Here is a 12,075-nt window from a genome sequence, read left to right as displayed (position 1 = left end):
AAACGAAATGTTAAACCCTTTCCATCCTTCAATCACCCTCGTGTCAAAAATACTACAAGATACAAGCATATTAAAAAAACCCATCAAAATCAGTAAGGAAGTTAAATCCCCAATAAAAATGGGAAAATACCTTAATTTAAAAACTGAAATCCTCTGATAAACTGTGAAGAAAAAGCCCCATTTTTCCTATAACACATGAAACTATAAAAAATGAAGGTATTCAAATAATATTAAATAAAAATCTCCATACTAAAATAAACAAATATTAAAATAACTGTAATCCCATAAAAAGTTTAAACAAACAAAGAGAGAAAAATAATGCTATACTTCAGAAAAAAAAAAAAAGAACCTCTGTTTCCAGAGATGAAAATAATTTACAAACAAATAATAAAAATTTTACCTTTAATCAACTCATCTTTAAAACAATACCCATAGATCAATATAATTCATCAACAAAATTTAAAAAAGCTTATAAAAATATGAAAGACTTCATGATGGCAAAGTTCCTCAAAGAACTAGTATTCCTAGTAAAAATAAAAACCACAAAAACCTGTTTTCTTTCCTTTTATAAAGAAGTCTCTATAAATTTAATAAAAAAGACTTCTCTCCCTAAAAAAACTTAAAAAAAACATTTAAAAACTAATAACCTGACAAAAAATTTTAAATTTAGTTTCTTTACATTATCATTTAAAAAAAAAAGCTGTAAAGATACTTTTTCCTTTAGTTACTTTCTATAAAATTTTCTTTATACCCTTCAAAAGTTTTAAACCTACTTTACCTTTCTCACAATCCTATCTCACAACAAAAAATAAATACCTTAGTAATTAATCAACACTAAAACCCATCGCACTCATCAACACAGTAATTAAAACATCTCAAAATTTTAAAAATCTGAAATTAACAAACCAAAACCTCTGTTGTAGTGCTCATCCAGCCACACTTCATGTACAAATAGAATTCCCAAAAAAACCAAATGTTTCATGCTTGATGCAAAGTGTTTCTATATTTTGTGTTATTTTGTTTGCCAGAGAAGATTTGAGCTTAAAAGATGAAAATCTGCCTCTGTTGAAAACAAAGAGAAATTTTACTTCTATGGAACTCTAATTTTACCTCAGATGTCTATGATTCCTTTCTTTATGTTTCTTTCCCCCTGAATGTGAATGCAATTTTCAGCAGCAGCTGGGCTGTGTGGGAAATGCTGTTGGGTGCCCACAAGAAAAGTTCCTCATGTTAGTGGTGGAGACCATGGTGAGGTTTCAGCGTTTCCTTTGTCAGGTGGGGTCTGGAGGCCCTGAGGTGGCCTTGTCTCCTCCGAGATTTCGTGCCTAAGGAAGCAAAGGCTGATTGAATGTGCTTGATCCTCTCCTGTCTAATGGGGAGGAACAGCAAACAGCAGAGCTGGAATCGCCTTCTCTGCTCCTGATTTCTCCTGCCAACAGATCTCTTGGCTCTCCCGGGCCCAGAAGTCACTTTTCCTTTGGGATGGATGGCCTGAAGGCACCCAGGTGCTGCAGGGCAGCACTGCTTCAGAAATCCTTTTGCCTTGGAAGCATCCTTCTGCCTAAGAGCTGGATTTGCAAATAGACAGATGTAGTGAGGCCAGGGAGCTAACTCAGAAATGTCAGTAGGATCCCAAAGAAAAAGATCCCCAGAAAAGAGTGCAGTTATTTTTATCACAAAGTTCCTAGCAGAAGTTACTGGGCTCCAGGTGAGCCATGGAATAGTTTAGCAGCATCAGAAACAGCACATCCACTCTTGGCCAGGAGTTAGGGTTAGTGTTAGCATCTAGCCCTAAAACTCTTCCTGTGGCACTGGCAGTGGTTTCCGTCAGGATGTTTTACCCAGCAGAAATCGAAGGTAACCACAGGATGTGACTTTATCTGCCTATACAGTGAATATTGCTGTAAGGTTCCCATTTAACCTCCTGCTAACCAGGTGCAGCTGCCTTCCTGCCTGTGGCTGCCCTCTCACAGCTGGGTCTCAAAGGCTTTGTTACACCACAGGGATTCAGATGTTCATAGAATCTCTAGCACTGCTGTAGAAAACTGAATCTATGCCTTGTAAAAGTGAACCTTAGGTCAGCACTGGCAGCTGTACATCAGAAGGTGATTTTCTGTCTGACTGAACCAAAACTTCTTTAGAAAACAGGAGACCTTACATGGATCAGAATTATTTATTAGAAATTACAGTTGTTTTCCACTTCAATTTCCATGCCAAACACAGGCACCTTTCCCCCTTTCAGTCAGAGAAGAAATCTGGATGACAACTGTGTTTCAGAGTCACTGTCACCCCTGCAGAGAGGCCTGGAGCTTTCCTTTCCCCATCCCAGGGGACTGTGAGCTGCCCTCCCCAGCAGCAGAGGCCACACGTGCCCTCCTCAGCTCAAAGTCAAAGGTGCCCCTTGACAGAGCACGAGCTTCTAAGGCACTGGGGTAAGGAGTTGTTAGTTCCTAGCCCAGCATGCCATGGTGATGTGAGGGGTGAAAAATGCCACGTGTGCTGTGCACCAGCAGTGATGCTCAATCCATCTTTCCAGTGCTCTCCTTGGAGCTGGTCAGGCTCCTGGGGAAGACAGGCCAGCCAAAGGTGCTCAGTCTGGCCCTTGCAGGGTGAGGGGCAAGAAGCCAGAATCCAGCGTGGTCTCTTTGCCCTCTCCTGCAGCAGGATTTCTGAGAGGGACAGGACACGGTTTATATTTGGAGTGAAGGCTGAGCTGCCCCAGCCTCGGCCTCAGCCACGGCCTCAGTGAGGCCTTTGAAGCTGTGGCGCAGTCAGAAATTGGTCTGTGCACAGTGAGCAATTATGTTAAGGGGTAAGCAGAGAGCAATGGGCTTTCTGGCTGAGTTACTATAGGCCTGCAGTGTGAAACTTTAACCACCTTAACACAAAGACAAACAATGTTTGCTTGCCAATGACAGTGTGCTCACAATTGTAAACTATATTGAAGTGTATATAAACGGCCATTCTATAAACAATAAATAGAGAAGGTTTGATTAACCGCATTGGTTCGGATCTATGTCTGTCCTGTCTAGCTTGACGATCAATACGAGGTCTCTTGCATTATCTGGCACCACGAACAAGGGACTCGGAAGACCCCGATGAGTTCCCAAATCACCTTCATGGCAACGGGGGACTGTCTCCAAATCGTGTGAAAGATGGGACGGGGGACACAGATGGCTCTGGATACACGGCTCCGTGCATCCCACTGCTGTCCCTCCTCAGACAGACCTAAAAAACAGACCTAAATATATATTTATATATATATATGTACATATACACCTGTGTTTGTGTATGTGTCACTACCCAGCTCTGCTGGCTGGAGCAGCCCCTGGCTCTCTCTGTACACTCTGCTCTCATAAGGAGAAGAATTTGCCTCTATGTATAAGTTTCCCAAAAGGTTGAGGTAAAATTGTGTGCAGTCATTTCCATCAAATTTAATAGTGTGAAGTTCCCATTAAATCCCCATAAACAGGGGTATCTGCAGTCACTGTGATCCACTGCTGTTCTAGCCCACGCTCCCCAAAAACTGCTGCCAGCAGAACGGGGCACTAGGCCAAGTGCTAAACCTCTCTGGGACTGTGGTGCTTCCTCGGCCAGGCAGTTCCCTGTGCCAGCAGTGGTGGGTAACCACTGTAAGACTCAATTACCCTCTCAAATAATGACACACACGAGGCTGTGCTGTGCACGTTGCCTTCAGTGCTCAGCCCTCAGTGGGGAGGTCCCTTTCAGGTGCTGCTCAGCACTGAATGGGCTGTGCCAAGCGCAGAGCGAGAGCGGCTCACGCCAACAGAATGAAAGGCTGGGGAAAGAACCCAGAGAACAGACTGCAGCATCCAGACTGGGTCAGAGATAACCAGAGAGGCTCAAAGGTGTCCCAGCAGTGGAGTTGAGCTTCCACCAGCTTGAAGATGAACTCACACTTTAGGTGGGGAGATTGAACTGTATCATTTATTAATGGAATTGTCCTGTTTTGGTAGATGAGAATTACAAGCATCTGTTGAGGGGAAGTACACAGGGAACCGTAAGAGGCATTGGAGAGGTTTCCTTAAGGAGCAACAAGTAAAGTAGAACAAGAAATAGAGGGCAAGACCAGGTTGGCCCCTGTATTCCCCACTGAGAAGGTTCCATAGCCCTGCTGTGGGCAGCAATCCCATAGGCATGGTAAGGTGGGGGCAAGAAACCACAGCAGAGCTCTGACATTCCTCAGCTGCCTCTAAATACAACAGGGACTAGAAGGCAAGGCTGAGTTGGCCTCTGTACTCACCACTGAGATACACCTGCCATGGGCAGCACCCCATAGGCATGGCAGATGGGGGTAAAAATCCATACCAGAACTCAGTGGTGCCATTTGGTCCATTCCAAATAAGTGTGTCTAAAGAAACCCTGAGATGTTTTCCTTCTGTTCCCACTGTCTTTGCCGACATCAACTGATGTTAGTATGACTAGTGAATTTTTTTTTTTTAAAAGAGTAAATTATCAGAACTGAAAATGAAAGATAATTGTTCAAGACATATGATTCATAGGAAAGGAAAATTGTGGTTTGTTATAGATGAATGATGGGTGGCTCTCACAATGAAGAGATAGATATTACATGTACATTAGGAGAATTTTTGTAAATGTATAGTGCTGTTACTGTAATATGAGCTCCCCCAGCCCCCTTTCCCCTGCCCCTGTAGCAGCCTCAGCAGCCAGGGCATTTGGGGAGGGCCGGCTTCTTACCAGGAGGGGCGACAGGACAGCACCTGAGCTGCAGTCGAGATGTAAGGAAGTGATCTGCACCAGTGCACGGCAGAGAAGGGGTTCACTGACACAACTCTGGGAGGGGCTGAGGGTATAAAAGGCAGAGCATCCATTTTGTAAATGTGCACGTGGCTGATAGCCCCAGAGAGCGCCAGCGTTGTAATTATTCCTTAGTATTGTATTTTTTTGCTATGTTTTAATGAGCATTTGAAATTTTAAAAGTGAGGGTCCTTTCTTGTGGGAACTCAAAATGTCTCTCAGACATTTTTAGAGGTTCCAGGCCGTGGTAAGACGCAGTCTGGACCCCGGCAGGCAGCTGGATTTAGCTGTGATTTCGAGTTTGAACCATGGCATGAATTACCAACTTTGAAGGTGGAACAAGCAGTCACAAAATGCTAGATAGTATAGTAAATGTAGTCATAAAGTAGAGGGAAAAATTTTTTAGTAGTGTACAGGGGGCTTTTAGTGCATGTACAGGCGGGTTTTTACTTTGTACATGGGGGTCAGAAGTTCTAAGATGGAGGAAAGTGGGCTGAACCCATCCTTCTTTTTTCTTCTTCCTTACCTCCATGTTCATGGTGATGTTGGCACTCACAGATTGGTTTAGAATAGAAAAACACTTGGTAGCATAGGTAATAGGTATTGGGGAATAATTGTAAACATGTTATATGTAATATATCTTATAAAAGACAGCAGCAGCCCTGGGCGGGGAGAGAGAAGAAGAAGACACTGGACAGTCAGGGTGTCAGGAGTGTGTGATTCTCTGCCTGGGCCGCTGACCAAAGGGCCGCAGCCCGAGAACCTAATCTGTTAGATAACTAGCAATAAATCGTCTTGAGACCGAACAAGAAGAGGCTGCGGAGTTGTTCTTTGGGAACACGGGTTGGAGGAGAAGCTTTACCACCACACGAGACCCCAAACCAAGCCCGGGGTTCTCACATCTGGCGTCCCTGGGTGGGCACCAGCAAGAAGATCAAAAAGAAACATCAAATAACCTCCAACCTTCATCAGCGGAGAAGAAAAAAAACAAAAGAGAAAAGCAGAGCACACACTCGCCGCAAATTCCAAGAAGAGAGGGAGCGGACAGCTCGAGATAAGAACCTGACCTTCACTGAAACAACTCGTCTCGGGGACTTTCCCGGGAGGAGACGACCCAGAAGCGTGCCTGGGATCTCTCACCTGTGACCTGCTGGACGGTGATCAGTGCCATCTCCGGACTGACCTCGAGCCGACACAGCTTTTGGTGAGAACAGTCAAAATTAAGAACATGGGGGGGGAATTCTCCCAAGAGGAAAAAGAAATAGTATCTGCCTTCCAGGGCATCATCTCTACCCATCTGGTGGAGATTGCTCGAAAGGAGTTGAAAGATTTATTGTTATGGGTGAGGTGTAACTTCCTACACTCAGATCCAGATTTATTGTATGAGCCAAATTTTTGGCAGGAAATTAATAAGCAATTATATTATCAGGCTATAAAAAATAATAAGCTTGTCGCAAAACTTTTACCTTCAGCAAGAACAGTTTTAGAGTCACTCTCACAATGCGGCAGCTCAAGCCAGGCAGCTACGGCTCCTGGTGACAAACGGGGGGGAACAGTCCGGCCAGCAGCTTGGGACAGCCCCTCTCCCCACAAGCACAGGACAAGCAGGATTGCTTCCTGTGGAAAATCAGGGAGATGATACCCCATCGCGTCCCGTGTCCCTGGGTTCTCACTGTTCCTCAGTTTCCCAAGAGTCCCTAAGCTCCTCCGATGCAGAAATTCCCCAGACAGAGGCAGGCGAGCCAGGCACAAACGCGACCCTCAGTGGGAGGAAGGCATTGCCCAAGTCCAAACCCACGGTGGGGCGGCAGCGGCAGCGGCTCCGGTGGTGGAAGGTGCGAACGTGAGTGCAGAGCAGGGGGAGGAGGGAGAGGAAAGTGCTTTTGCATCTGCACAGGCTGGGAGTTCAAAACAGCCCGCGCAGAAGGCGAGGCCGGGGAGAGCGGCGGGGGTGGGACGGATCGGGGCGAAAGCGGGGGGTGCGAGTGCGGCGGTGGTACGCTCGGAGCGCCCGGTGACATGTTCAATGTCGAGAATCCGTGAGGCCGCAGAAGCGGCCGCCCAAGAGGTGCAGGAAGGCAGCTCCCTGACCGCGGCAGCCAGGGCTGTTGAGGAAGCGGCAGAGGGACAGTGGGAGGCGTTCCTCGCTGCAGCTCAGGCGGCGGGCATGCGCGCAAAGGTCGAGCAAAACCCGACAGCCACGGGTGGAGGGGATTTCTCACATTTCGAACGCGCAGGACGGGCACACAGGGGGCGGAGCCGGCGCACGCGGGCTGTGGGTGCTGGCACGGAGCCAGGAGACAGGCAAAGCGAGACGGAAACATCGGGGCCGGAATGGGAACAGGAGGGTGGATACGTCAGTCTTGGGGGGGATGGCAGTGGCTCTGATTCGGAGGCGGTGCGGGGCGGAGCGAGGCCAAAGCATAGCCAGGGTCGGAGCAGGAGCGTTCACTCCCCTGAGATGACGCAGGCAGGGATGGGGCGTGGCCAGGAGGTAAACATTCCTCAGGGCACCGTTCCGTCACAGTTCCCATGCCAACAGACAGCCCAAGCCCACAGCCAATCCCTGTCAGCTTCAGATATGACCAAATTAGGACAGTTGTTACAACAAGAGTCAGTTTCACCAACTGCAGGGATTGCAAAACGTGAATCATTTATTAGGAGAAATGCTCAAAGGTTTATCGGGAATTAGTGGGGGATTTGCAAATGTAAATCAGTTGACAGAAGAGATGCTCAAATGTTTATCGGAAGTGCAGATTGAAGAGCAGAGTGCGGTTCCCACCTCAGCTGGTCAGGCGGCAGCGCCATCTAGCGGCGGAACCACAACATTGCAACACGCTTCGCAGAACTCGGCCGGTCAAGGCACTGCGCCACCCAGTGGTGGAACCGTGACATTGCAGGACTTTTTTCCAGTTTCTTATAAGAAAAACTCCAGGGTGAAAAAGGTCACATCTGCACGGCAGCAGGAACCTCCACTGACACCGGAACAGTGCGGGACTCAGGACACTTCTGCTGAGGTGCAGCAATGGGATGAAACGATACGCATCACCGCTTCGGAGGGTGTCCCAGCTTGGACGATTCCAAAATCAAGGTCTACCAAAATTTCGGGGCAGGGAGAGTCAATTTTAATATCAAAGTGGGTTGTTGAATTTCTTTTACGATATTTAAGCACAGCCTCGGAGTCATAGCCAGAACTGTTGGTTCATCTTCCAAAAATTTTCCAAATAATGCAGGGCAGTCGCGTGTTCTCCTCCACAGCAGATGCTTCACTTTTCTCCAGAGACTCTCAGCCTTCATCTTCGCAGATGCTGCAGACGCTGTTGGTATCGGTGAGTGCTGCTGCACCAGAGCTGCAGTCACAACAGATAACTCCACTCTACAGGCAAGTACCCACTGAATTTACAGCTTTGCAGAGCGCAAAAGTGGACTGGCAGGACATTCGAGCAGAGTTGGAGAAAGAGAAAGGTTTATTGCAGGGCTTGGGAAATATAATGATGCCGGTGAACTATGACGCTCAGGGCCAAAACCCGAAATGGGAACACCTGGACCGTGGAGCAATCAAAGACTTAGCTAAGGCCATTCGGGACAATGGGTTGTCATCACCATATTTGAAGCAGATGTTAAAAAGTATTTTTGGAATGTATGACTTAACACCGTATGATCTTAAATATCTTGCAACGTCAGTTCTTACAGACACCCAAGCTCTCATGTGGCAGAAGGCGTGGAGGAGATCCCTGGAGGAGCTGAGAGCCAGATACCAGGGCGGGCCAAATGCGAACCTCACCATGGTGCAGCTTGCTGGTGATCCTCCTGAGGATGATCCAACTCAACAGGCGGTGAGGCTCCCGCGTCACGTGCTCAGCGACATCAAAGAGGCAGCATGGAGGGCGATTCTTCAGATTGCTCCAGCGGGGGTCCAGGACAACATCTGCACTGAGATCAAACAGGGTCCTGCAGAGCCGTTTTCTTCATTCGTGGATCATCTTTCCCAGGCGGTGGAGCGGCAGGTGAGCGAGGAGGGAGCAAAACCACACCTGGTCAAAAGCCTCGCGTTCTCCAATGCCAATCCGGAATGCAGACGGATCATCAGCATGATGCCGCACCAGGCCACCTTGGCAGACATGATCGAGGCGTGCAGCAAGGTGGGGACACCACAACATGTTGCTTCCATCATGGAGGAACACTTGGGGGATCGAATTGAAAAATGTGTTAGGGAAGCTCTTGCAAATTATACAAAGGGCAACTCCAGTGCAGAGAGACGGTGCTTTGGGTGTGGGACACAAGGACATATTAAAAGGAACTGCCCACAACTTGCAAAGCCCAACAAACCACCAGACCTTTGCCCTTGATGCAGGAGAGGGAAACATCTCGCAAGTGAGTGTCACTCACAGACAGATGTGGATGGGAAACTTCTTCCAATTCCGGGAAACGGGAAAAAGAGCGCAAATCAACGCCAGCGCGCTCAGACACAAATCCTGGCAGTGACACAGAACCAGCAGGAACAATCCTCGGGGAGCAACAAACAGAACCCCTCGGCAGAGCAATCTCCAAAATCCCTAGCGACCCAGACTTGCTACCACCCGGATTCCAATGCATCTTGGCAACCTCCAAATTGACATGTCTTTTGGACAATAGCCATGCAGTGATACCTACAGGTGTCACAGGGACTTCTTGGAAAAGGCAGGACTTTTTAATAATGGCCAGGGACAGGAGCAGTATCCTTGGACTTGTTGTTTATCCATCTTTGATTTCAGCAAACCATAATGAGGAGCTGATGGTCACGGCAAAAGCCTTGCGACCTCCTCTGACAATTCCACAAAACACACCGATTGCTCGAGCTATGGCTCTGCCATCTCATCCAGAAAGGCAAGCCACGCTGGTGTTCAACAAACGGGACTTTTTTCCTGGTGATCAAGCAGAAGTGCATGCATCTTGGGTGAAACATTTGAGCCGGGTTCGACCCATTGTTACTTGTCAGTTGACTTGTAACGAAAAGACAATTGCTATTACAGGGATGCTTGACACAGAAGCGGATGTTACAGTTATTTCATACATTTTTTGGCCTCAGGAATGGGACTTGGTTGCACCTTTGAGTTCTCTCACAGGCATAGTGGGGAGTTCCCTGTGCATGCAGAGTGAGAACGCAATTGTTGTCACAGGTCCGGGAAAAAAGACAGCAGTTATCCGTCCTTTCATTGTGCACAAGCCCATCACAGTGTGGGGAAGGGACCTTTTGGCACAATGGGGACTGAAATTAGAATTGGATTTTTAACAGGGGTCACTGTGGCACTCGCCACTTTGAAACTGACCTGGAAAACAAATGATCCTGTTTGGGTGGATCAGTGGCCCCTGGAGCGGAAAAAATTGAGTGCATTGAAAAAGTTGGTCCAAGAACAGCTGCAAAAGGGACACATCAAACCAACAGACAGCCCATGGAATTCCCCAGTGTTTGTCATTCGCAAGAAAACTTCAGGGTCTTGGAGACTGCTTCATGATCTCAGGAAAATCAGCGAGGTCATCAGGACATGGGGCCACTGCAGCTTGGGCTTCCATCTCTCTCGATGATCCCGAGGGACTGGTCACTTGTGATCATTGATCTCAAGGACCGTTTTTTCAGCATTCCACTTCATCCAGATGATGCTCCATGCTTTGCATTTTCTGTCCCAAGCATCAACAGAGAAGAACCTTTGCAGAGATACCACTGGACGGTTCTTCCTCAGGGACTCAAAAATTCTCCAAGCATTTGCCAATGGTATGTGGCCCAAGCCTTGCATCCAGCACGAGAAAAACATCCCAAAACAAAAATTATCCATTATATGGATGATTTGCTCATTGCAGCATCAACAAAACAGGACGTGCAAGGGGTTCGTGACTGTGTGATTGCGCAGGTGCAAAAAGCAGGACTGGAAATTAGTACACCAAAAATACAGGAAATTGCACCTTGGAAATACCTGGGGTGGAAGATCACGAAACAAACAATAAGGCCACAGAAACTGGAAATCAACACAAAGGTCACCAATCTCCAGGACTTGGAACGGCTTTTGGGGGAGATCAACTGGATGAGACCAATCCTGGGAATCACCAATGATGACATCTCGTCGCTGCTCGACCTTTTGAGAGGGGACACTAACATCAAATCTCCCAGAACTTTGATGCCTGAAGCAAAAAGGGACCTTGAAAAGATCACAGACATGATTCATCAGAGACAAGCACATCGCTTTGTAGAATCATTGCCTTTTCATTTAGCAGTGTTGGGGGAAAGAGCACAGTTATATGGGTTGGTTTTTCAATGGGATTTGTCTCAAATGGACCCTCTTTTGTTGATAGAGTGGGTTTTCTTAGCTTACAGGCCCTCAAAAACAATTCTCACAGATCTAGAAATGGTAGCACAGATTATTATTAAGGCAAGAACCAAGCTGCTGACAATGTCAGGCAGAGATTTCTCAGTTATTCATGTTCCTTTGAAAAAAGTGTATTTTGAATGGGCGATGCAGAAATCACAGGATTTTGCAATTGCTTTGTTAGGTTATCCGGGAATTTGTACTGTTCATTTTCTAGCTCACAGGATACTGAATGCGAAAGTAAGTTTCAGGGAAAAACCAAAAATAAGCCAGGAACCAGTGGATGGGGTAACAGTGTTCACTGACGGTTTGGGAAAAACTCATAAATCAGTAGTTACATGGCAAAATTTAAAAACAGGGGAGTGGGAATCAGACATAAAAATGGTACAGGGTTCACCACAAATTGTGGAATTGGCAGCAGTTGTCAGGGTTTTTCAATTGTTTCAGGAACCTCTCAATCTGGTCACAGATTCAGCATATGTTGCAAATGTGGTCAAACGGTTGGAGGGATCACTTTTGAAACACACTTGTTAGAGGGAATGCCGCGGGAGACAAGACTCATGATATCATGATCATCAAGTCTCAGTTTATTGTAACAGATTACATAGTTTATATATGTTCGTTAATTAGCTCATACATATTGCAAAAGCCAAGCTCATGATTGGTTGCTATGTGACTTGTACTATTATCTTAAAAGTATCTTTATGATCGATACATGCCTGTCCAGCTGGCCTTGCAGTTAGAACAGCTTAGTACTCCTTTGTTCTTCTCTATCTACTTCTACATACCAAGCAGTTTCAATATCCTGCTTTCTGCACACCATCTACTCTTCAGGGCCATGCGAACTTTGCAGCAGTCACGTAGCCCTCCCTATTTGGATTAATTTTACAGTATCATGTCCCTTGTCGTTCAACCATTCCTCTGTCAGGCTCTCTTCACACACTGACAATGAAAT

The sequence above is a fragment of the Lonchura striata genome, chromosome 6 (assembly GCF_050655825.1).
Source record: "Lonchura striata isolate lonStrDom1 chromosome 6, ASM5065582v1, whole genome shotgun sequence".
Classification (NCBI taxonomy): Eukaryota; Metazoa; Chordata; class Aves; order Passeriformes; family Estrildidae; genus Lonchura; species Lonchura striata.
This window is presented reverse-complemented; position numbering follows the sequence as displayed.